At 38.3% G+C, this 24,255-nt stretch overlaps 1 protein-coding gene across 2 annotated transcripts in view; it reads right to left on the minus strand.

Moving 5' to 3' along the window:
* Nucleotides 1-24,255, minus strand: part of SLC25A21 (solute carrier family 25 member 21) — a 473,857-nt gene that overhangs the window by 137,724 nt on the left and 311,878 nt on the right. The gene's annotated exons all lie outside the window — the stretch shown is intronic.

Below are 24,255 nucleotides of genomic sequence, written 5' to 3' on the forward strand. Positions count from 1 at the left end.
ATGGGTTCATTTGTTTTATATGAACTTTGCCTTAATTTTAAGTTTTTAAAGTTGTATTCTTTGTACTTTCATAGAGAAGATACAGTTTTTTCCCCCTGCCAACCAGTCGCACCCTGAAGCAATTGAACATTTGTTTTGTTAAAAAAAGCATGCACAGATGTAATACATCGTTTCAACATACAACTCAGAATCCAAAATTGTGCATGAAAGAAGTAGCTCTACTTCTTGTTTTAATTAGTGTTCCTTGGGTAAGTCAATAGAAAGATTAAAAATACAAAGCAGCTAATATGGCCTACATTTGATCCTGGTTGTGAATTTGGAATTCTGGCAAACACAAACCTGCCTTGGGATCAAGTGTTGGTTCTGTAGTTTGTTGTATTAAACTCAACTTCCTATCAACCATTTCATGGTGGGCTGGCTCAACCAATGCAGGCACTTCAGGCTATTTGACTCTTGCTGAAGCACAGTTCTCTGCATAAAGTTGGTGCTAATTGTATCCCAGCTTTAAAAGTTGATTTCTTTTTTCCTTGGGAGTAGTCATGAATATCAAAACTGCAACCCTTACATATGGAAATTCCAGTATGAGAGTCTTAACTTTTAGATTTTATTGTTGGGGTTTGTTTCTAAAGAAATTTAAAGTGAAGACTCTCATTTATCCCACAACCTAGTTGATTTTCATCCTCTGGTTTCTTGAGTCTGCCTATCCTTTATGTTTTTTACCTCTTTCTCTAAATTCTGACTTAAGGCCCTTCTCTCTTTTGGGTTTCTGTCCATAGTTTACATAAAAAAAGAAAACTTATTTATTTTGAAAAGCAGAGTTACAGAGAGAGGGAGAATCAAAGAGCTAGGTCTTCTAGTCACTGTTTCAATCACCAGATGGTCATGACAAGCTGGGCTGGGTCAGGCCAGACTACAATAGGAGCCTGGCACTTCTTCATGAGTGTTAAAGTCTCAAGTTACTTGTGCCATTTTCTGTTGGTCATAAGCTAAAAGCTGACACATCAGAGGGAAGAGTAAATACACACATGCTGCTTTGACTGAAGTAGTTAAGTATATGACCGGAGCGAGTGTATGCTATAAGGCTACAGTTGTATTAGTTTTCATAAAACAGAGTTGCTAATGTATGCAAGGGCAGTAACTGTTTCATATCCCTGCAGAATTCTTGGCACATACAAATGTTAAATGAAGATTTATTGTCTGGTTTGATGGGAATGCATCATACAGACCAATGATGAAGGCAATGCAATGGTCTAAGAGAGAGATAAGAATGTCAAAACATGAAGAAACGCAGCCGATATATCATGAAAGGATGAGTTTTGTTTACATTTCTTCCTGGATGATACATTACATATGTACTTTTTAAATTCTCTTCAACTCAGCAAGTAATATTCTACAACTCTACACCTATGATTGCCAAACTTTAAAACATCATAAAGTATCGGGGTCTCCCGTCCCGCGGAAGAAAGGGTCCAGGCGCCATCTTACGGCAGGGCATTATCAGTGCCCCCAACAATAAAGGGGCAAGCATTGCCGCACAGTGGGTCAAGCCAGCACTTGGAACACACATGGGAAACCTAGATGGAATCTGGGTTCCTGACTTCAAACTGTCCCTGCCCTGGTTGTCACAGGTATCTGTACAGGGAATTAGTAGATGGAAGATTCTTTCTCTCTCTTGGTTTCTGTCACTCTGTTTTGCAAATTAATGAATACATTTAAAAAAATATACCATAATCACCTGTATTGACATGACCCATTCTATCTGTATTGACATGACCCATTTTAGGTTACCCTGTGGAGAATTATATATCAAATTAAAATTATATAGGGCCTATCAAAAGAACATGGACTAGTATAGCCAACTTATTTAAAGCATTTTTGACCCATTTGGTGTATTTAAAATTACTGGCCTCTAAGTCTCAGTAAGATGTTCTGTCTAAAATAGGAATATTATTTGACAGTTTGGGCAATTCTTGACTACAACACGGAGATGAAATAATTTGGCAATCTAGATTTTACTGACATGATAAATTAATACTAAATGCTAAATAATACAATGGGAGAGCCATCTGTAAGTATATACAACAAATAAACTTGGAAGCACACCAAGTGATTTCTCAATTGTGACTTTCTCAACCTGCATATTCCTAACTGGTATTCACTACTCAATATGAAACATTCTATATCTGTCTGGTACACCCAAGATTCTGTAATTCTTTCTTTTAAGGAAATTATTTTAAAATGTTTTCATGTATTAAAAGTATTGCATCAGCATAGATGTTTCTCATAATATCTTTAATAATCTTTCATTAAGCTTATTTCCCTCAGTAAATTCCTTTCTAGATGCTTTTCTTCCAGATTGCCAAATATTTTCTTAATGTCTGCCATATGATAAAAGATGCTGCAGGTTTTACAAAAACAGGGGGCATTATCTCTGTTCTCAAGGAGTACATGAAGAAATAGGAAAAAAGTTAATATAAGGGCATATATCCAAAATGTCAACTAGTCTCGGCAGTGGGTTGTCCAGGTGTTTGTGGGGGAGCAATTACTGCTTTCTGTGGAAGATCAGGAAGGGCTTCAGGAAGCAAGGATTTGAGCTGGTCCTCATGGGATTCAGAGGTAAAAAGAACAAGCCAGGAGGAAGCATTCCAGCGGGGAAATAATAGGAGGGAAATCTGTCTTTCCTAATGAGGGATGTTAAGAAAAAGACCCTCCACTGAGGCAGCCTGGCCCGTGCTTCCTTTGAGAGGAGGGTGCAGCACCTCTGCTTATTACACACCCCTAGCTGCACAGGGTGGGTGGAGACAAAGTCAGTTGGAGGAAGGTATATCGGAGATGAAGCTGAAGTTCGTTATAGAGAATGTTTCTTTTTCTCTGCTCTTCAGCTGAGTACTGCAGCCAGTTTGCTATGGCTATTTCACAGTGACTTGACTCTTGTCCTAGAGGAGACTGAGAATCAGCAGGTAGAGTGATTTCAGTTCATCACCACACCTAGAAAAACAAAATCTTTGGGCCAGCATTATGATGCAGTGGGTTACGTCATTGATTGTAGCACCAGCATTACCTTTAGGTGCTGGTTTGAGTTCCAGATATTCCACTTTCCTCCTGGCTCCCTGGGAAGAAAGCACAAGCTGACACGAGTACTTGGGCTGCTGCTACCCATGTGGAAATTTGGATAGAGTTCCAGACTACTGGCTTGGCTTTGGCCTCTTTTCCTGTTTCTGTGTAACTCTTTAAAATAAAATAAATAATTCTTCAAAAGAAAGAAAATCAATTTTAACCTCTTCTTTACTGCCTGGGTTAGAGACCTCAGTTTCTATATGATGTCTGAATGTTCAAGTAACACTTAGATAGGTTTCCTGTCAGCTTATACAAAACTGAATCCAGAATACATGTATATCTAATAAGTTGCCTGAACTGGCTATTGGAAGTACAAGAACTTGGCCTACTCATTGTAATTTTCTTTTTTCAGAATCCAATACATATTATATCCAATCCATGGTTGATCCAGTTCATAAAAATTCTTGAGCACTACATATATCAGATACTCCACTGTCTGGATGGTTACAAAGAAATAAGACCTACTCCTGTATTTTAGAAGCTCACAGTCAGGTAAAGGAGATGTACAAATAGAAGGAATAACATTTCAAGACAGATGCCAGCCAATGAATCTTGTAAGCAAAGAATAAACACTAGCATCCTCTTCACTGGGGCTGACTTCCTATCAACCTCTCTGTACTGTGACTAACAGAGAACAGTTAGTCACACTCAGCAGAGACATTGAAGGAGAAGGGAAAGTATGTGAAGATATTCCGGTTAAATATTTGTGATTACATTTTCTCCATCTGCCTTTGAACTGGCAGCCAGGACAGTCATTGGCATCCTTGAGAAGCTATGTTTATTGCAAACAGAAGTAGTAACATCCAAATAGCAGGGCTTGGGGAGAGTCTGCAGGCTTTACTCGGTGAGCAATGCAAGGGGATAGGCAGGCATGACAAACAGTAATGCCTAGTGAAGCTCCAGTCTTTACTATGCCAAAGCAGCTGGAGATGCTATTAAACAAGCCAAGGCTAGCACAGTTGTCTGTTCCTTCATATCTCTCACGTATGGCATGTCTACACTTTGCAGAGAAAGTACACGCAGCATTTAACTCCACCACACATGACTTGTTCTGATCACAGAGTTATCAGTTCTCCTAAAGAATCTGTTTTAAGTTGATATAATTACAGTGCATTTTGGTCAATCATGTAAAACAGCAATTTCCTTCTTCCTCTCCACTACGTTTCAGCAACTTAAAAGGTTTCTCTCCTGGATTGAAGCTTTACATCGCATTTCCCAAGCTGCATTCTAACGAATTCTCTCTATGCTTGAGAAGACAATTTTCCAGTTATGTAACACAACTCTTCGTAAAATTACAAAGGCAAAGCCACACTGTTCTTGATTGTGTTTAGAAGAAAAAGTTGGACTTTTCCATTGTCCTAATAAAAGCAGCTTGGTCACATCTGGAATTTCCATTTGAATAACTCCTTTTATTAGAATGAAAACTTGCTGCCAAAGAGGCAGACTGGACAATGGAGTAACACTTGAGGAATATGCACTGTCTGATACTGGTCAGATTCAAACACAAGACTAGGGTGAAAAGGATCGAGGGACCCCAACTGCACCAGCACCTGTGAGTATCAGACTCCACACACTTCAGTGACAAGTGTCACTTCCGTCAGATCCCTCTGAAGGAAGTTACTATGGAAACCACCAAAGCCAAGGAACAGCTCTCCGTGTTCACAAACAAATGCACAAGTGAACTCTCAAAAATTAAAAAAAGTCCTGTTTTTTCCCCTAAATTCATTAAGAAACATTGTTATATGGTTGGTAATATATTTTACACTGATCTTCTGTTGATTCTTAGCATAGTTCAGAATGACAATTTCCATCTTCTGAGGACTTCCAAAGATAGTTTTAAGAAGCATGTGTCTGTGAGAAGTCAAACGACTTTGCTGCTTTAGACGTCAGCATGTTTGACTGAATATTCTTAAATTTCTTCAAATTTATGCAGTGCCTCTATCTCCAAAGTAATTTTGTACCTATCATCTTCTTTAAAAAGTACTTATGGTATACCTGAGGAGTTGAAAATTTAGGATGTACTATGTGTGTATGTCTGCATTTATTTGAATATCATTTGACTTTTTATGAATATACAGTCACTAATTCTTAAGGGTGATGGGACTTGCTTTTTCACTAGATCACACAATTAATTGGGGGTGCTTTGGAGGAGGGAAATGATGGAGATTGATGGGGCAAAAGTTGTTTCAAGCCATCTCTGTCACTGCCACCAGTTCTAAGCAAACCAGTGACAGGTGAAGCTTGTTATGGCATCCCTGGGTCATATGCTAGTTCAGTAGTGCTCATGTGCTGTCTCCTACTGACCTGCAGGCACTCCTGCTGGTAGAGACGTCCACTTGGATTTGCCATCTCTCAAAGCTTGTCATTTTTCTCCCTACAATGCAAGTTTATGCCACCACACTGTTCTAGACTATAAAATGTTGCATCAGAAGAGGCGAGACACTTGGTGGGACAGAGACACAGACTGTAAGACACTAGTTATAATTCCCATGAAGTCACTGTTTTGTAATGGAAGCTAGTGGGATTTGTGGGATTTGTAATTTAATCCTTCTCTGCTTTTCTTTCTTTACTGACTTGGCAGTAAAATGGGAGCACACACATTAGAAAATAATTGGTTTGGAGGAAAATTAACATATACATGAATATCTGGGCTTATTAGCCATAAAAGAGAATACATATTTCATTTCAAAAGCCCCCAAATTCCAATATTTATAGGGGCAAAAGGCTGCTAATAGACATTGTACTCCAGTAATGGTGGTGATGAACCTAGTGAAACTCCCTATAGAGATCCTTGGAAATATGCTATGAAAAAAGATTATTAGCAATTACCAGAGTATTACACATTCCTTAATAAACACTTACGATGTTGCTAATGAATTTGAGATTAACAGACTAAAGGCTTGCAATTGCAAAACACATTAAAAGGATAACTATAGGAAGATTAAATAAAGATTTTTAATTCATCATAATTAGCCTATCTCATCAAAATAAGACATTTTCCCTACAGGGTGTATCTGCTTTCTTAATAGTTGGCTAAACATCGCTCCAATCAGAGTGAACATGCAGACACGTGTCTGAGATTTTGAAACAGAGGCATACACACCCATCTCTTCAGCTCTGGGAAAAGGTCCGGGAATGCCCATCTTTAACAAAATTCCCATTATGTATGTGTGTTTCTGGTACTAGAAAAAGATCACCTTCCAACACAAAAATTACCAACTTCCTACAGAAAAGGTAGCCTTTGCAGCTTCCACATTGTCATCCCTGCAAAAAGATTGTGTCAGATGCTAGGGAAGTGAGGCTATTGATTTTGAAGAATTCATTCCTCCTGTTTTCTATGGAAGTGTTAGAGTAGGCAATGATTTCCTTTTAACCTCCACATCCATATTTTAAATACTCCAATTTTAAGTACCAATAGGTGTGAATGGCCATTTTTTTCAGGATTTAAAAAGAAATTTATTTGTTTATGAAAGCATGACTTAGAGAACATAAGTTGTCTTTAAAAAAGTGAACTATGAACATTTAGATTTCGAGGTGAATATGATAATAATCTACCTAACACTGCCTTAGCACACATACAGCTCACCATGCCCATGGTCATTTGAAAAGGTATCTAGACATGGCGTTCTGTCTCAACATGGACCGAAGGCCTGCTGTGACAGGGGGAAGCTAAGATTTTTGGGAGCCTGAAGATAAATGACATGCAGATATTGCCCTTCAGAAGGGAACAATTGGAAGAGACAGGAAGATATTAATAAAGAACTATAAAGTGAGAAATACATGTGTTCAACAGAGAGTCTAAGAGCCTGGTTCACCTGCAGTTAAAGAATTGCCTTGCTTGCTGGGCTCCCAGTCTAGGTAGGCCTGGCATCAATTAGCACCTGAAACAATGCTAATGAGGCTGCCAGGATAATGGGGTTTGGCCAGACAGGAGCCATGGTCAGTGAAGTTCAAAAGCTGAATTCTTGCATAACACTGTATTTCAAGAAGTTCATGGAAAATGAAATTCAAAGATAAATTCATTTGATGAAAAGTTTTTGAAATCCATGCACATGTTTCATAATATGCAATTTCCATGAACTTTTTGAACATCCTTTACATCTGGAAGTTAATCAAGGTATTAAAAAAAACAGAGGAAGAAAGATACTTTTTTCTGATTCTGACTTAGTCTTTTCTCTAGAAGGATGTCTTTATAAAAGAAATAGAAAAGTATACCTGGAAAAATTTAGGTGTCCTTGGCACATTTAAAATCTGTATGTCTTTACTGGGTAGACGTGGGCTGGGCTTTGCTTTGGTTTAGCATTTATGGCATTGTAAAGGAGACCAATAAATTTCCCTGTTATTATAAAAACAGTTTATAATTCGAAGAAATATGTATCCTGGAGTGCTCAATCTGACTAGATAATTGCTACAGATAAAGTGACAACATCTTGGCAAGGCCACAAAAGCAAGGAAAATCTGTGCCATGTAAATTTGAACACTTTTTTTTTTAGCAGAACCTCAAAAGTATTATCTCTCTAAAATATCAGATCAACCCAGATAGCCTGATTGTACTTTAAGTAATTTCCTGTGATCCTAGACACATCTAATTGCAGTTGCTCTCACAAGCCAAGGAGATTTAAAGACTGATATTCTGCAATTGTACACTTTACAATTTCCATTTTAACAGTGCACTTAAATATCCTATAAATGATTCATCGTTTTGCCAACCACACATCTTGAAACAGTGAATAGCTACATATCATTCTTCAGTGTGGTAAATGTAGAACGAGTTTTGTGTATTTTAAATCATGGTAAGACTTCTTATATTTTGAATCTGCGTGAAATCTGACCTTGCAAATAAATCCTAAGAGCGTTGACTTTAATATCTGGGACAAGTTCTTTCATTTGTTTAGATTACTTGTGGGATAATAATAGTACACTGACGATATGATTTCAAAATTTATTTTAATGACAAAATGCTAGTTAACACATCAGAAGCAAATAATGAATAGCGATAACAGCCTGAATTTAATACTGTTAAACCACAAGTAATAAAATAGACTAATTAGCATAAGTGTGCACTTAAAATGTTCCAAGCATAAACTGGTCTCAATTAAAAGTTTGCAGAGCATGATTTTCAATTATTTGGTTTTGTAGAATACATGTAATATCATAAATCTACACTCAATATCAGAATATAGTACTACTATTTTGAATAAACATAAATGTATATGTTTACAAATATTCAACTGTATTTCACATTTAAAGACCTCACACCCACATTCACCTACCAACATTCGCCCAAATACAGTGATCTGGACTGGCCATGACAGTGGCTAATAAGCATGAAAACAGCCCACAGTTTGGCTACAACAGCTTTCAGCCATTCAATATCAAAATTACTACAAACACCATGTTTCCCACACTCTCCAAAATTTCGAGCTTTTTAGAATTTGACTCCCCATAGAAAGGCAGTCAAGCTCTTTCTCTCTTCAATCCTCCCTCCCTCCCTGCCTGGCTCTACTCAGCAACAGCATCTGGCGACAGAGTTCTTACCTGGGGAGCCTCAGCTCATTGCCAGCACGAGATTGAGGGTCTTGCTTTCTAGCCTCCCCAGATGTCCAGAAAAGTGGATTGAAATGTGTTCATATCTGCCAGACTCCAGGAACTGACTCTGGGAAATGAGCCACTTCACAGAAACTAATTATGCACCAGAGACTATGAGTTAAGGTTCCTGGGACAGAGAATATTAGAGGACACATACTCTCTGGAAGCCTGAAAGACAATTCCATTTTATTATAACTGATCAAATGTGCCTACTGCGTTGTTTCTTTGGCACTGCCAAAGGATGCTTATCAATAGCATCAAAAGAAGGAAGATTAAAGGAGAGGTGGTTTCTTTCCATTTATAAGCATAAATGTGTATACTAGAAAAATGTGCGGAACGAAGATAACGCACTTGGCTAATAAGGAGGAAAATGTCTTTATCAATGTTGAGGATAATCTCAAGGAAGTTTTAATTTTTAGGTCAAGATTGACTTTCTATGATCAAAGATTTGGACCGATTGATATCAGTCTCAAAGGAAGACATTCACTTTCAAAAACATTTCATAGGTTGGTAGGGATCCCAGATGACAAGGATAAATGGTGATCACATGGCTAATTTGTGTAGCACTTTTAACTTTAACACCATTTTTACATATGTACTCTCCATTCAGGGCATCCAATGATTTCACAGTTTCCTTATATTTGTAGGGCTACAATGATTTGTAAAATTAAAAGATAAGAAAAAGCTTAGAACTAGAAAGGCATCCAGCTACAAGAAGTAGGTTTTCCTAGGGTCCCTGTTGTACTGTAACTTTGTCTCTAGTTCAGTGAGAGACTGGTGAGATACCTTTTTGAAGATAAACTTTTTCAACAGTAAAACGGAAATAGTATCACTTGTGCATCAGTCGCGTGACATTGGGTTTTAATTTTGAAAATCTTAAAAACAGAATCAGCTCTCAAATAGCTGTGCTGAGCAGAACCGGCTTTTCAAGACTGTGTTCATTTAATACGATCCCTCACTGTCAGGGGTACAGAGGAGAACGGAGAAAGAGCTCTTGATGGGGGAGCTGGGATGCAAATTTTTTCTGGAAGATGTTGATGCAGTTCCTGAGGAGCAGAAGAATTTGCGTAATCGCTTTCTCTCCTAATAGAAGAGATTGATGCATCGTGGAGAACAACATCTATTGATCTTTCTGTGTCTATGTAGTATATTTATTTCCAAGTGTTTCAGTACCTACTAGGTGCCTGGGGAATGGTATTGAGGGAAGTGTTAGCTAGAAAGCTTTGTTTCTCTCCCTACTTCATTCTCTTCCTCTTTTTCAAATAAGTATTTTGAAGAATGAGCATTCCATTGTGTCATGAACCCACTCTGAAAGGAGTCCCAGTGGAAGGGTGTGGTTTCATCATTATCATCAAAAAACATGTTAAAAATAATTAAAAACCACTCAGAGAACTGGCAACAGAAAACATAAATGAATTAATCCCACCCAAGAGCAGGCCTAACTTGTCCACAGAACTTGTATGGGAAACCATGCTTCACTGATTAATTGTTTAATAAAAGACAACTAATACTTCTGGCAGAGAGAGGTACTTGGCAGGTATCAAAACACTAACAAAAAAGTTCACGTAATTTAATTTTATAAAATGCAAATCTTAATCTAACTACCAGCCTTTGCATAATTATAACTTCTCATTTTAAAACATAGTTGGATAAACTAGGTTCTCTCAAACACTAAAAGTTAAACTTCAGAACCAACTGAGAAATCTACAGTGAATACATAAGGGATCAGACTTCTGCTGGGGTGAGTTCTGGTTTTATCCCATGAAACTCCCCTTACTCCAACTCAACTAATCATGAACTCTAAGTGGGAAGATTGGATCAGACTTAAAACATCTGGAGTTTTGGTCCCTATATTCACAAGCAACACCTTATTATTGAATATAAAAGAATGAAATGTATTCTTAATGGCCTCCTTGTGCTTTTGCGGTTCTGTCTTCCCTGAGGAGCTTTTTGCTGCTTTCTCCCTTATTGCCTAGCAAGGAGTTGGCGCTGTTTCGCCCACTAGTGTGTTTACCACAATGCCATTCTCCCTACTGTGCATGTTCCTTGCGTTTCCCCTGTGCTTTCGCTCACCTCTTGTACACTCATGTCCTACGCTTAGTTATTCGGTCAGTGATGAGACAGATTATTTCACTTTGAAAATTAGATATTTGTTTTCTCAACAAATGTTGAAGTTAAGTCAGATTTACCTGTCATGCTGTTTTACACATTTTATGAGAAACTTAGGTTGAATATCACAATTAAGGAAGTAACAGAAGGTTGGTAAGATTCCGCAAATTCCACAACCCATTTTGCAAAACAATACTAAAGATTTTAACCAAGATTGAGCTCACTGACAATTTCATGAGTGAAAGCAGTTCAACGTTCATAAAACAGAGTTATCCATATATAACCACTGGGGGCTAACAGTGTAGACTTGTTTCAACAGTCAATGGATTTTCAAGTTTCAACTGTTTTACACACAGAAACATGTTACATCCTTGGGTAAGAAAATTTAGGTTGGTAGATCATAAAGGAAGTTAGGTCAGATGGGAAAACCTAACTTTCACATTCAATAACTTGAGTATAGGATTTATATTTTCCTCAATAAACTTAATGAAGTACCTGTAGTTTTCTAAGACATTAGAGAACAACCTTCAAATGTGATTTCAACCAGCTAATCTAATTGATATACAGTTCTTTGTGATCTTGTTTAGAAACCTTTTATGGAATTCACTTTTTCTGTACATAACATATATTTCCTTGTATAATATAATGCAGATGGCTATTAGGAAAATTTTAGTTCCCCTTTAAAGCTTAAATTATTAAATTAGTGGACATCACAGAATTTAGTAAATTCAAATTTTTATTCAATATCCTCTGCAACTTTTAAAGATGAGAATTTTTTCTTATGAAAAATCAAAGAGCATGACTTAGAATGTCAGTCTCTTGCTTTTTTTTTTTTAAAGATTTATTTACTTTATTACAAAGTCAGATATACAGAGAGGAGGAGAGACAGAGAGGAAGATCTTCCATCCAATGATTCACTCCCCAAGTGAGCCGATACGGGCTGGTGCACGCCGATCCGATGCCGGGAACCAGGAACCTCTTCTGGGTCTCCCACATGGGTGCAGGATCCCAAACCCTTGGGCCGTCCTCGACTGCTTTCCCAGGCCACAAGTAGGGAGCTGGATGGGAAGTGGAGCTGCCGGGATTAGAACCGGCGCCCATATGGGATCCTGGGGCGTTTAAGGCGAGGACTTTAGCCGCTAGGCCACGCCGCCGGGCCCAAGTCTCTTGCTTAAACTGTGTTTGTAGTTATGGTGTTTCCATTAATTGCAGATGGCAACAATAACATCTAATCATTAATCTTTTACTTTTGGCAGATTACCAGAATATTACCATTTATAAAAAGGCTTCATGAAGGTCTTTCATTGCAGAAATGAGTCTTGACCTCGTAACGAAATCTGTTCCACTTTATCCTTAGGGGTCACCTTCCAAGGTTTGGGCACACCAGCAAACTAAAACACATCTCACTGTAAGTAGGAGTTTATACTAACACTGCTCACCTGTAAACAGTACAAATTTTCTCCTTGGTCCACTAGTAGCAACGTGGTGTTTCACATAAGGTCATCGTTCATGTTTGTGATGTTACCGTTGTTAGGCTTACACTTGCATCCTTACGTTATATGAAGCTTTCTATGTACCCCACAGGATTCTCATCTGCTTCATGTTGGGTTCTAAAATAAGCAAATCTCAGTTCTGCAGTATCCAGTGATTACTGGAAGTATGTTTCTTTCACCTCCAGAATTTAAGTCATTTGCACTTTTTAAATTAGTGGTAAAAAAAATGCTTAAAAATCTAACTGTAAAAAGAATTCAGCTTTTGCCATCAAGTGACCATATCACCCTAGGTTATCAAGGAAACTAACCTTTTATGCCTGTGTCATGAAACCTTGTCTATGGAACTTAGAAAAGATGTTACATTGTTCAGAATAGCAAATCCTACTACTTTACATTTGTTTTCTTGATGGGTTTTTTTAAAGGTTAAAAGTGGTAATTAAACCTATACTTTGTGAAAAACAAAAAGTCAGCAGTGGGATGAACTGACTTGAAGACCAGAAAACTCCGCTTGGTCATGCCTCTGCATGAGGTGCTGGATGGGGTGGGGAAAAGGGGAATCACTCTGTGAGTCAAGCGTGGGATGCTAGTGCCTGGCCTTCGCAGCATCTGTTTTGGCTGTTTGGAGACCCTTGGTATGTATATTTTATTTCTCTGTTCTGTGCCAGCAAGCTGAGATTGTGAGGTGGGTGGCCTCTGGTTGTGGTTGAACTTTCACTGTGAATACACTGTCCTGAGAGTAGGAAAGACCCAGTTCTCTTACCCTCTTACATTCTCCCACAGACTCCGGTGGTCAAACTCAGGAAGAGTACCTGAAGGTGGCACGTGTTTCCTCCTTGTGGGAGCGTGGCCCTGCTGGACTCTTCTACTCTGGAGGATGTTCAATAAGACAATGACAAGGATGGTGACCCAAAGCACAGCTGATGCTGGCTTTAATGATTCCTTCCCCATCTAGTTCTGCTTGTTCTATGCATTCTGTTTCTGTTTGTTTCCTCAAATAAAATGCCCTTCCATGTTGTTTAGTGTTTATTTTCTACTTCTGTATTATGGACGATGTGGTAAGTATCTGTTAGTTAGATTTTCATAGATGTATGTTTAAACAATTTTGGAGAAATAGAAAAAATGTCTGTTGAGAAACCTATATATTTTCAGAATTCAGACCAAATCACTATGGTTTTCTTTTGGCTCTGGCAGTATTGCACTATCCCGTTTGGTGGGAGAAAAGAGAAAGGAAACAAGAAAATAAGTTTAAAAAAAATCACAAAGTATTGTACCTTTCAGGACAAATGCTTTTGGAACTGCTAAGCTCACGCCTGCTAATGTGTGTAGGTCAAATTCTAGCAGAAATCATGGGACAACTGCAATTCCATACTTTGAAATCTCTTTTTAAAAGTCTTGATACAATTTATAGGACATTTGGCAGGTACTGTCTGTTTCTGTTTCATTCTCTTGAATTTAGACAAGTTTTGAAATACAGTAAGAGAAAAACAGTGAGGATTTTTAATGGTGAAGTCAGCATAATCAGAACTTTAAATTTGACACCAAGAGAACTTTTGCAATGAAATTTGGTTTGAGAAACTATTTATGGTATTAATACTTGTGTCAGGTTTCAGCTAGCTATTGTTATGTAAAAACCATAACAATAACTGGCACATGACAATGCATAAAATTTCCTCTTGTCAACTTTTAATAAAGTGTTAAAAAAGCTATCTGGTTTCCTAGAGCACTTTTATGACTTCGGACAATGTTTATCACAGTTAACAGGTACACAATTAGAGATACACTGCTTTAGATTTAAATAAATGAATGAAAAAATATCTTAATTAAAAAATCCTAGAAATTGAATATATTAGCAGATGATTTTGTTGTCTGTTGTCACTTAACCAACACTTTATCCTAAAGGAGCATGGCTGTGGTAAAGGTTTTGATTGCTAGGACAGACATGGTCAAAGTAACTCACACAGGGGAAAGCTGTTATCACTAATACACTAAGACCATGTGTGATATGAAATGTGGTGAGATCCTCCATCAGGGATTATGGCAGAAGCGATCAACTGTTCACTAAACATCCTGCTCCCTCTTCCATCTTGTGAAATTGATGTTGGAAGACACCAAATTGAGTCAGATTGTACATCTCTCTTCTGGGTATTAGGGGTGAGCAGGCCTGGCGTAGGGAAAGAGAGTTGGGGATCTGTGGACACGGGTAATCAGCAGAGACAGCGGAGTGGCACTACAGCAAACAGAAATCCCATTGGTGACTGAAACCTCACCAGCAGACAGACAGGTGGGAAGGGGAGATCAGCATAGCAGGTAATATAAGGCATAGAATTATAAGATTTGCAGATATTTTATCCAACCAGGAGGCAGAGAAGCAGAGCTACTGTAGATGGAAGTGGGAGCAGGATGCAGTCCACAACCTAGCGCCCCACCACTGCTACAGGTGGCACATCAGACACCATTTTGAGTACTATAACAAAGCCCCTGGATGGAGGGGTAAACTGCGAACTGCGTATATGTTAATCTTGGGAAGAATCCACATCCAGCTCTCCAAGGGTGTTCTGTACAACCTGATAACATGTACCTATTTTGTCAGTCCCACCAGAAAAATAATACTGGCTTGGTATATTATGGGCTCCATCTAAAATAGGTCCATGTTGCCCCCTGACCTAGCTGCTAGCAGGTTCTGGCAAGAAGAGAAAAAAATATGTGTGCTGCATGGAGCCCAGAACAGAGGGCCAACAAGGAGTTACACAGCTGGCACCTACCCAATCCTGGGCACAGCTGAAATGGCAAGTGAAACAGGCACCACTTACAACGGCACCCCTGCCTCCCTCTCAAAGGCTCAGAAAACTCAACCAAGAGTGATCCTCATCACAGCTCATCATATTTGAGCTTCATTTGGTTAATTATAGAAAAAGATACTTAAATATGCACATGAGAAACATCAGATAACCTATAGAGGAGCACCAAGATGACTCACAGTTGACTTTTCAGAGGAAACAACAAAGGACAGAAGAGAAAGGAGTAAAAATCGTTAGCCCAGAATAACCCAGCAAAGCTTCCATTTGTATTTGCAAATGAATTAAAACATTCCAAAGAAAGCAAAAAATGATTTTGCCTCTACCAGACAGATGTTCCTTAAAGATGTGCTATAGATAGAAAAAAAGAATGGTACCTGCTATAGCCAAAGAAGACAAAAGTGGAGAACATCTCAATAAAACTACAAAATAAATTAAACAATGAGAAGCCCAATGTCAAAATGATTGGACCGACCAAATCACTACTTGTTGATCTTACCCTTGAACAATGGCTTAAACTCATTCGAGAGATAGAGATTAACAGATTGGATCAAAGAACAAGATCCATCTTCCTGTTGTTTATAAGAAACACATCTCAACAAAGATATGTAGAAACTGAAAGGATGGAAAAGGATATTCCAGGCCAATGGAAAGGAATAATTAGCCGGTGTAGCCATTCTAATATCACAAATTATATATCTTACTGTGAAAAGCATTAAAAGAGATGAAGAAAGCTACCACATAATGCTGAAGGGATCCACTCATCAAATAGAAATAATGCTAATAAATGTACATGCACCAAATGCCAGGACACCTAGCTATGTGAAACGGATATTCATGAACTTAAAGGGAGAAATAGAATACAATAATAGTGGGGACCTTTGCAACTCAGTAACTTCAATGGGCAGACTAGGAGACACGTCAAAGCCAGGAGCAGGAACTCTATCCATGCCTCCTACACAAATGATAAGAACCCAAGTATTTTAGACATCATCTGTTGCCTCTCAGGTGCATTAACAAGAAGCTACACTCAGAGTATAGCTTAAATACATAACAGGCACTGATGTATAATAACATGGAATGTGAAACCCACCACATGACAATTCCTACCTAGAGTTGTACCTCCTTAGCTCCCTAGAGATTCAGGCATACATTATGTGACCACACTTTTCTATGGAATAGACACAGTAGAGATGTAAATGATTTTCATGACTGAGGTTTTTAAGAAGTCCTGCTTTGGGACCACTGGAATGGTTCCATTGGCTAATCCTTCCATTGCAAGTACCAGGATACCACTCACTGGTTTGTGTCCTGCTCCACCCCATCCAGCTCCATGTTTGTGGCTTGGAGAAGCAGCAGAAATGGCCCAAAGCCTTGGAACCTTGCACCAGTGTGGGAGACTAGGAAGATGTTCCTGCATGCTGGTTTTGGATTGGCTCAGATCCGGTTGTTGAGGCCATCCAGGCCTCTCCTTCTTTCTGTAAATCTTCCTTTCCAATAAAAAGAAATAAATATTTCTTTTTTAAAAGAAGTGCTGTTTTACATTCTTTCACTTGCAAACTATGCCTTGCAAGAGATACATCAAGATTGTTTCATCTGCAAGATGGAACCAGGAAACCTTAAAACTTTATAATGTGCAGAGACAACTGCAGAGATGGAAGGAGCCTGAATCCTTAAATCACATACTGAAAACCTTCAAGCATTTTAGGCACACCTACACCGGAGTAATGAATGATTGGCTGTATTTACGTTGAGTTATATCACTGAAATTTTGTAGCTTAGCTGTTATTGAACTAGGTTTGCTGTAAGTGATGCAAAAAGAATCACTTGTTCTGTGTCTTTGCCTCTCACCACTTCCTCTCAGTAAGCTGGTTCTTTCTGGTTCCTCTTGCTCCCTGCCCCCTTGTAGGACTGTTTTGAGTGTACTATATTGCCAACTTAGTTCTCACCACTTACTCTCCCTCCCTCCATGTATGCTAAATATCTCTCATCTGCTCCTCCAGATTCACTCTCTGCCTTTTTTTTTTAATCTTGCTCCTTCTCCTGAGAGGTGATTTGAACAGATCACATAAAACCATTCCTCTGTCACCTGCCTTCAGTTGCAGTTGGTCAGACTTCGTCTCTACCAACAGATAGAAAAAAGAGGGTAAAATGGCTGGGGTTTTTGTCTGGTGGCTTCCTCAGCCCTGTTGTCAGAAATTCTGCACTCCTGTCACACAGTCTTCTTTCCATGGTTTTCATTTTTGAAGTTTTGGTCATCTTTGCTTTCACACATGCCTTGGAGATTAGGGGTAGTGACGGCTCTAACTCCTCCTGCTGGTAGTCATAGGCTCCTGAATCAATCCCTGTGGTGCTCTCCTAATACACTGCCCACATTTTCTTTTGGTCCTTCCATTGCAAAACCCTACTACACTTCAGATTCTCCCAGGGTGGTACTTACATGATCTGTTTAATAATGGCTTGCTTTGCCATTTCCAGGGGACAGTGACACAGTGCAAGCCTCACTGTAGTCTGCCCTTTCAGCAGAGGCAGCTTGCCAACAAGCAGGGATTGTGCAGGCACCGCAAAACACATCAATAGTTATTAAGCCTTCATTTTCTAGCACAACTTCATTCTTCTCACTCCTCATCATAGAATTGTGATTTCATTTTTTCTACTCAACTACCATACCACCTGGAGAGCTGATTTTGGTTTAAAAATTACTGCATATTCCTCTTGCAATACCATTCAGTATCCAAATCTTTATATTTAAAATGGAAGTATTCATAGGCAGAGGGAGAAAAGGTAGAAATAACCACATAATCGTGGTTTTTGTCACTTTATTTCTTAGGGAGAAAAATCTTTCTACCAACCTACTTCATTGAACAAGCTATCTAGTATTTATATATGAAAAACTAATCACAATTTTCCACGTGTTTTGAGTTCATCTGTGTTATTTTTGTATTTTAAAATTCTTTGTTTTTCATGATACAGTTCCTTAGGCTCAGGTACTTCTCCTTCCATCCTCCCCCATCTCTTCCCACACACTGTTTCTCCCTTTATTGTAACAATAGTTTAGTTCCTCAACAACCTTCTTATTACTCCTATCATTTGCCCAAATGTTATTGCATCAGAACCTAGCTGAATAAGAAGTAATTATTACCCTCCACACAGCTCACATCTTTCAGTGCAAAAAGTGTCTCACATATCGTGGGAGCATGGAGGCTAGGAAGGCTCAGTAAATTGTCTAGCTCAAGATATTGTAGAGATTGTGTAAATAATCAGATACAGAATCCAAACATTCCATTTTAAGGGCTTACTAGGTTCTAAATACAGTATACCGTGCAGTACAGTGATAACAGATGTAGCCTTTTTTATTTCAGGAAAATGGAGCAGAAACCACTCACATTCCTCCCGGGGGAAAAAGCAAAGTGGGAGAAAAAGATATGTAAGTATTCTATTTAGTTTTAAAGTTGCATGTTTTAAGTGCCTTAAGATTAAGGTTGGAAGATATTCATTTTTCCAAATGGACATATTCTTTTTTCACTGACCTTCCATACTTATTGGAAACCATAGCACACCTGCTCCCTTATTAACTTCATGACATAGGATACAGGCAAAGCTTAGAAATACTATGGCTTCACAATGATATTGAAAGTTAGAGAGGGTTATTTGGCTTTAAAAGTCACAGGTCGATCAATGGCATTGTTAACACAACCTCCCCTATCTCCCTGCCAGATCTCCCAGCACACATACATGCACAGTTAAAGTCAGGAAGGAGTAGGCTTAGAAACCAATCCAGTACAAAAGCATGTTATTTGTGAAGGCTTCTAGTTGATCTACAGAAAGTAATGTGGAACTCGGGCAAACTGCTCCCCAAGACAGAAGTGGTTTTTAACGAACCCTGTCAGCTCTGCCAAAAATCAGACCACTGGAAATGGAACTGCCCTAGAGATCAAAGGATTCCTGGCTCAAAATCACTGAAGGCCACAAGCTAAAAAGCCCTTCACTCTGTCCAATTTTCAAAGAACCATTGCTATGGAGGAGGTGGCCTAGGGTCCACGACATCATAGGAAAAGCTGTATGTTTTCATCTAGAAACACTGCCTGTTCTGTACAAGCCTCCTATTCAAACTAACTCTCCTCTCTGTCCAGCCAGGTAATGGGATGTCTTTCCTGAAAAGTGTCACACCTCTCTTATGATGTCTCTTCCAGTACCCCACCTGAAAAGACAGGCCTGGGCCTCACATACATCTGACCAGGCCTTACTAGCCACCTACTCATCGAATCCCTCTATACGTAGAGGGAGAGAAGGAAGGAAGGAGCCCCAAGACTAGAAGCAGGCCAGACTAACTTCATGTTAAGCAAATCAAGAATGATTTTCTTTGATACAAATATGTGTATTATTTTTCTTCTTTCATACCCTGTTTCATAAGGCCTCACTAGTCAATCTTTTAATCAACTCTTCCTAAGCCAATACAAGCCTCTGCTCACTAATGTTCTGGCTAAACCCTTGCCATGACACCCTCTTCCCACTTTATTTTTTTAGTTCCAAACAGTGTCCACTAATGTCATCAAGCAAAAGACTTGAATGTCAGGTTGGGAGACCAGAACTGACTCCACCACTCTGCAAGTCAAGCAGAACTCCCATCCAGGAATGTTAGGAATGTAGAATCGCCCTAACCTTGTCTCTACTCAGAAGGTCAGCATCTGCCATAATGCATACTCCATGCTACGTGTCACACACATGCGCAAATCAAGGAGCTGCCACCTTTTCCCATTGTCTGCACCTAAGATGTATAAAAGCCCAATGCTGTATGCCCTGGGCAGCTGTTTCTCTCATATGGTCACCCCACCATTTGAAAGTTCTCCAGAGTTGTCTCCTGCCAAAGAGCAGTCCATCAGACTATTTCCCCTAATAAAACTTTGCCTGAACTAAAGTCTTTCTTACTCTCTCTCATCACCTCTTAAACTAACAGTAGCCACTGGCCACAAGTGGCTACTGTGTAGTATAAATGTGCCTAGTTGGGGAAGTAAAATTTATTTTAATTAATTTAGATTTTAATTTTTAAAGTAATTTTTCCTCCATTAAACACATCTTTATTATTTTGCTAGGACTACTTTAACCTGAACTGATGCAACTTTAAGACTCAGTATTATAGAAAAGAGTATTTTTTCCTTTTTAAAGTGTGACTGCAAATGAGTTTAAGTTCTAGCTATTGGAAAGCTTTAGATTAAAAACATATAAAAATAAATGCTAATTTTACAAGTATAGCTATATCTAAATATATGCTGCATGATCAGAGTGTATGAGGAGACATGTCTACCACATAGAGAAGGCAAAAACGTTGGGAAAATATCAAAATTCAATTCTTATCTGCATTCAGTGTTATTAATTATATGGTCCTGTCAGTTGTTTATATAAGTTTAATATAAAATGCTTTCATATGAAGTCACTTTTATCACTCCAGCTTTGGATGGAAAAAATTAAATTGCCTTTTTGTTTTTCAAACCATATTTGATGATCTTTTATGCAAGAACCTTTAAAATGAAGATACAGGAGTAGGTGTTTGACTTGCAAGTCAAGATGCCAGTTAGAACTCCTGCAATCCACAGGATGAATCCTGGGTTAAATACGTGGTTCCAATTCCTTTTCCAATTTCCTGCTAACGAAGACCCAGGGACCTTGGGCAGTGGTGATACATGTGACGCGGTCCCTGCTACCCTAACACCACAGACTGGGTTCCCAGTTTTCGTCCAGTCTGGTCCCTCCTGTTGTCAGCATTTGGGTGGTGAGCAAATAGAAGGGAATATGATTGTTCCCCCTCTCTTTCTGCCTCACAAATAAATAATTAAAAAATTTAAATGAAGATACTGTACCTTTGAGGCTATCAAGACATTTTCTGAGAAATCCAAATGATGATCTAGTGAATTAAATTCCAAAATAAATTAGAAACATTGAAAAGACTCATACATATACAACATGCTTTTCTTTCAAGTTATCTGAGTCACAAGATATCTATGTAGTCTGTTCCAAGCACAGAATTTGAAGATCAATATGCTGATATGCTTGAGAGATTTCCATGCCTCTGCCTTTGCTAGTTTGGTAAAAATGAAAAAGGATCTTCAGGTATAGGCAATGTAGGTATTGTCTTAAAGAAACCCAGTCCCTCACTGGAGAACAGAAATAGCCAGCTTCTCATTATAGGGCTGGAGAGAAGTTGGGATGTTTTGGGGAGATACCGTGACAATATCACCATGAGGTAGTGAAAATTAAGAAGTGTGCTTTTTTTTTTCAAAGTCAACCTAATGATGCTATAAAATCACACACACGCATATTTAATGACTCATACCAATGACTTGAGTTCTCTTAATATAAATCTTATGCCCCTTTCTTCTTGTTCCTAAGATAGGACAAGAGACAAAAACCAGAAAGTTTGGCTCATATGGATCATGGCAGCACCGCTATGTCTGGAATTCTCTTATAAATATCTCATTGCTTTTAGGCTCACAGGCCTGGCTAAAACAGCAGGGACAATCTCATTTGCACTTTTATAGTTGTAGAGGGATTTTCAAGAGTTAAAACAATTTTCCATAATCTTCTGTATTAACTTAGTTGATCTGAAATGTGATTATTACACCTTTCCACGCTTTTCTGCAGACTGACAATTGGAGGTAATTTCAGAAAAACAAACAAAATCATAAACAAATATCACAGCAAGACATTCTTGCACACTTGAAAGAATCTACTTCACAACAAATTTTTATTGCCCGTTTGCAGCTTTAAGTCTTTTTAAAATTATTTTTTAAACACTAAAAACGAATGTTTCTATTCCTCTCCTGTGAAAATCATTACCTCTCTTGTGATATTTACTGAAAAGACGCAAAATACAAAGTGGAATCCATCTCTTTTTCAGTAATTAAATAATACAGAACATTTTACTAGAATCCATTGTCATCCTACCAAAATAAATACTGATTTATGTATGGTTAAATAATTTTACTTTGCCTTACATTAAAAATCATTTCATTAAAATGTAAAAATTTCATACAAATTCATTACAATTAATGCTTTTAAGTAGGTAAAAACTATCTCAGGTATTAAGGACATTTAAAAAAAGATGGGGGTGGAGAATACACAAAGAAGTTAAAAATTTAGTGGTAATGAGAAGGAAATTCAAAATAAATACGCAGTGCTATTGAACAATTTTTATACACACATAAATATACATGAAATCAATAGACTGTTACAGGGGGGTGTATGGACAAGCTAAGCTGATGTACTGGAGAGTAGATGAGGCTCATCGGAGAAAACATGTTTGAAGAAGTTAACTCATGATGTTGGAAAGGGGGATTTTCAGAGCAGCCAGCAAGACGTTTCTTGGTGAATGAGAAGTTAAACCAAAGCAAGACAGAAATCCATGGTAGAATTTTCAAAGAAGACAGGTATACATTGGGAAGGGTAGATTTTTTTTTCCCAAAGGGTTCAACTTACAATTTTTGAAATCTTTTTTTAAGACATTATTATTATTAGAAAGGCAGATATATTGAGAGAAGGAGATACAGAAAGGAATATCTTCTGAATGCTGGTTCACTCCCCAAGTGGCCACAATGGCTGGAGTCTGGCTGATCCAAAGCCAGGAGTCAGGAGCTTCTTTCAGGTCTCTCACATGGATGCAGGGTACCAAGGCTTTGGGCCATCCTCTGGTGCCTTCCCCAGCCACAAGTAAGGAGCTGAATGGGAAGTGGAGCAACCGGGTCATGAACCACTGCCCATATGGGGTTTCAGCGGATGCAAGGGGAGAACTTAGCCACTAGGCTATTGCGCTGGGCCCAAAATTTTTGAAATCTTAGTATGTTCTAGAAGTTTAGAGGGAAAGTTACATGTACAATCACAAAGTAGTAAATGTTTAAGTAGTGGGAAGACATAGAATAAATTATCAAATAGTTGAAGTTTGTATCTACTTAGGAAAGCGCATTGGCTGTCACTGATCTTGGCTCCATAAAGAGAAGATTATGCCAGACTAAGTTAATTTCCTCTCAAAGTAGAGTGACAGGTGATGTCAACCAACAGGAAGCAATCGTAAAAAAGGACGTTACAACAGGTCAGGCATGAGAGAAGCAAAAACTGGAATGCCAATGTGATAAGGCATTTGGCAAGGTGGGGATTTATATAGCTGTCAATCTTTTAAAAGTATGAATTTCCCTAATCAAAGAATAATTTTAAATTTTATGAGGTAGACAGCGGAGAAGTAGTAGACTCTAAGAAATGTGCATTGTTCTGAACCAAAACAGAAAATTGGGTATATTTTTCTACATTCAGGAGATTCCAGACTTTTCTGAAATTTCTAGAAATAAAAAATTGGTGAATTGTACTGTGGACCCATCCCCTAGTGTTGAAATCACTCATTTATATTCCAATCATCACTCAAAGTGTTATAAGTGAAGGTGTGAATCAATTTTGCAAATTGAAGTATAAGAAATGATCAGAAACATAATAGAAATAAGTCAGAAAACATAACAGAACAGATATCATAACAGAAATAAGTCATCCTAACACAAAGATATCAAACAGGATATGCTAATATTTCAAGCCACACTTGTACACTGTAAGGATCTCTCTTATTCCAGGAAAGGAGAGATTGAACTTAAATCTTTCGAGGTCTCAACTTTTCAAATATTTGATCTTTTCTTAGGCTAAAGTTCTGGGGTACAGTAGAAATAAGAAATACTTTGAATTCTGGCAGACAATGGGTTCAAATCCTGATTGCGGCACTTCGCCACTGAATAAATTTAAATAGGAAATTTAGAGCTCTTTATCTATAAAGGTGATATCTATTTTGCCATTTTGCAGTGTGGAGTAAAGAAGAAAATAGGTATAAAATGTTTGGTGATTTATTTGTCAATAAACATTGGCGCCCTTCCACCTCCTTCTTAATCCTAACCTCTCCTGCTCTCACCTTCCCTTTTTGCTCATATACCTTGGAAAGAATGATGTAAGAAAAGCTAAGAATAAAGCCCTGTGTTGTGAAACAGGAAAAGGACACAGCCTTACTTCCTTTTACTCTCAAACCCTTGTTTAAGTTTTCCTGGCTCTACAAGGAACCATTCACTCTCATTTGGCATTCTTATAGTTTTTCCCAGTTTATCCATGTCAAATGTCAACAAACAAGC

Source organism: Ochotona princeps, chromosome 6 (genome assembly GCF_030435755.1).
Source record: "Ochotona princeps isolate mOchPri1 chromosome 6, mOchPri1.hap1, whole genome shotgun sequence".
Lineage (NCBI taxonomy): Eukaryota > Metazoa > Chordata > Mammalia > Lagomorpha > Ochotonidae > Ochotona > Ochotona princeps.